At 35.4% G+C, this 3430-nt stretch overlaps 1 protein-coding gene across 1 annotated transcript in view; it reads left to right on the top strand.

Annotated features, from left to right (window-relative positions):
* Window positions 1–3430, top strand: part of LOC129953636 (protein enabled) — a 184789-nt gene that overhangs the window by 27328 nt on the left and 154031 nt on the right. The window lies entirely within an intron of this gene.

A 3430-nucleotide genomic window follows, 5' to 3' on the forward strand; every position in this document is an offset into this window, starting at 1 on the left:
AATCTTTTAACTTCTCACATCACACAAAAAAGTGGTTGTTGATGATGGCTGTGAAAATGGCTAAAAGAGACAAACCGACCAACGACCTGTATCAACAAAGAAATCTGCATCTAGAATTCCACCGGCCGGACGGCCGGCAGTCGACAACGCCGACGACGTAGAACCAAGCCAAGTAAACCGGTGGTGGTGGTGTGACAGGCACAGCTAGCTTCCATTTTAAATTTGATAGATTTAAGTAGGTAAATCCATATGTTTTCCATTTCCCTTTCCACTCTGCTCTGTTCCCAGAAGTTTTGCAAAAAAAAGAAATAACTTTTTTTTCATTTAACTTTTCGTGCGAATAAATTTACACAAGGAAATGAGTCAGTTTCTGGATGGAGTTGAAGTTGGATGTGAACGTTTTTCGTTTTTTTTTTTGTTTTTTTTAAGGGTTTGTTTTGGGTGAGTGTTTACTCGGATGTGTGGGGCGTGGTGGTAGGCTTATTCCATATACAAACCAGATATAGTTTGGTTTGGTTTATATGGTATCTCACTCACCTTTGGTCTAAATTCATGCGGCACAGGATGTCTCAGACTGTGTATCACATAGTTCTTTGTGTTTTTTTTTATTTTTCAACAGAGTCCCGACTCCTGAGGCGTTTTTATGTGATGATGACTCAGTTTTTTTCCATTTTTGTTTTTTTTTTTGGGTTAAAAAACTCCTTTTTAGGTGAATAACTGTACTTTAAAGGCTTATGTTTTATTTAACTTTTGTTTCAATATGTGTTTCTGTTTCCTTTCCTCTTTCTATCACCAGCTATTAGTATAGATAGGAAGGTACGAGTAGATATGGGTCCAGGTTATGATAACTTTAACATTTTGAAATATTAATGGAGTCCTGTGAGTAGGTAGGTGGGGCACTAGTCTATAGGTATGTGCAAATCTCTCGAAAATTGACCCCTGGGATAGTTCATAATTTGATAACTTTTAATATGAATCATACGAAAATGGGTATTAAAAGAATCAATTGAAATCTGAAAAAAGGAAAAGATTGACTTCTAAGCAAGATGAAAGGTAAAACCATGACAGACGTTGAATAACAGCATCAAATTAATTTAACCTATGAGTAGATAAAAAGAGCAAACTTGAACGGAGGCAAACTTGAACGGAGATAGGTACATAACGTGTTGAAAGAGCTTGTTGTTAGTTGAGGAGGATAAAGTTCATCGTGAACTGTTGAGCTTAGAAAAGTCTAAAAATGGAAAATTTTATGGGTATAATAACAAAATTTTCAAAAAGTATCTAATATTCGACTGAATTTATTTTTCATTATTTATTTTTAAAATTGTAAAAGGGTGTTGTAGGATGTTTAGAAAAAGTGAGAAAATACGAAAAAATTGTCTAATCCTAAATCTTATCCAAGTTGATTTTAATATTTGTTAGCAGACTTTTGTTTTTTGTTCGGATTTCTGCTGAAATATGGAATTATTTATAGACAGCGGTCGGGAGTATAGTTTTTATTGGAAAAAAAGTGACGGTGATGGGCAACATTTTATTTATAAAGTTTTTTTTTAAATGCTATAAAAATTAGGAACTTGTCCATAGAAAAGTGTGTGTGTTGGATAATCATAGAGATAGTTAGGTGAACAAACTAACAAGGACTAATATTTGCATTTTTTAAACTTTTTGCTGTGCAATAATGAACAGTTCTTATTCCACATAAGTTCCTACGTACTTGTAGGTTCTACGAAAAAATTATTGGTGGTTAGGCTAGGTTAAGGTGGTTGTCGAAGGGAAAACGAAAACACTTAGACCAATAGTTGGTTCGTTTTATCACGTGGATTTTAGATCTACCTTAATCGTTAAACCAGTTAGAGCTAGCTGTGAAGCGTTTGAGACAATAAATGTCAGATTTGTTTAGATCATCAGGATCATTGTTGTAAAAGTTTGCAAGGTAGAATCTTTGTCTTATTAATTCGGTAGGACGTGAACATAGAAAGTGAGACACTTCTTTCTCTTTTTGTTCATTTAAGCAGCTTCTGCAAGCCGAAAAGCATGTCTAATCATTAAGCAGTGTCTGTCCTGTAAGGACTCCTATAAGGGAGCACGTTTTCTATCTACCAACCGAAATGAGTTGCATAGAGTGTTTAGCATGAAGCATTGACCAACTTTATTTGGTTGACTTAGAAGTGGCTGTATGAGACAATCTGTGGTTCGCTATCTTCATGTTGTGCGGCACCCAAATAAGGTGAATGTTGAACTGCTTTGCAATCTCCACGAGATATGATGGACAATTTCGGGCTGTTAGTGAATTTATTGAAACAGAGTGCAATGATTTTATGGCAATTCGACTATCTAAAAAGTCCATATCAAGTTTCCTCTGAGCCAAGAGGGGGCTTTTTTAGTGATCCCAAGTTTTGCCTGAGAGAGACATTGATTTAGTAGGTCGAAGTACACGCCTCCACCAAACCCGTAATCCGTTTTTGATCCATCTTTATAAAAGATTATAGGTGGACAACCATAAGAAACCGGTAGACTATCGAACAAGTTGGGTAACATTAATATCAAAGTTGTGTATTGTGTGCGTTTTCTAAAGTTTTGAAGTTTTTCCCATAAATAAAGAAAAGCTTGAAAAATTTGTTTCCTCTGAATGGGACATTCAAATATTTTGCCACTAGCGGCTATTTATTGCTCGAAAAATTGTCAGAAGTTCATTTCAATACCTCCTTGACACAAAATAATTCGCTTTACGCTTAAAAAACCTTCGGAAATATTAAAAACTATTTTTTAATGTGAGCGCCCATGTAGTGAATTTTTTGGGCAAAGACGTTTCAGCCGAATTGAAGCCGTAGTTCGGTGTCAACATATAAGGGAATATAGCTGCTGTACCAAGATCAACTCGTCGTCGATCTTACAACCTCAAGATTTTACGCACAAGCTTCAGGAGAATTCTTTGCAAAGGCCTCAAATTATTCGTTTAACAAAGTATTAGCAGTCGCTTGACTATCCGCTCATTTGACAGTTTAGGCCTTTGAGAATCTTGAATTTGACAGTGATTTTGGGCTGATTAAGAGAACAACATTTTTCTTCAACGGTGGGCATAGAGCCATGTTAAAACACTTTTTTCCCAAAACAATGTTATCAACAATATAAATCGCTGCAAGTTCGTTGAACATTTTAATGGCAGGATGCTCTATTGTGAAGTTAGCTGATACTGCTTCTTGAACGATTTTGTGTTTTATTAAAGCTATAATACTTGGTGTATAGACCCGAGTTATCAATAACTATAACACACTTGTTTTAGTTTCAAAATACTTTTTTAATTATATGATCTTTACTCCCCGGCTGCTAATTGACAACTGAACTGATAACAAATATTGATCTTGTTCTAAAGCCGAACCCGTTCTTCTCATATGCTCACAACAGATAATCTTCTTATGTTTGCTCTTTC

The sequence above is a fragment of the Eupeodes corollae genome, chromosome 1 (genome assembly GCF_945859685.1).
Source record: "Eupeodes corollae chromosome 1, idEupCoro1.1, whole genome shotgun sequence".
Taxonomy (NCBI): domain Eukaryota; kingdom Metazoa; phylum Arthropoda; class Insecta; order Diptera; family Syrphidae; genus Eupeodes; species Eupeodes corollae.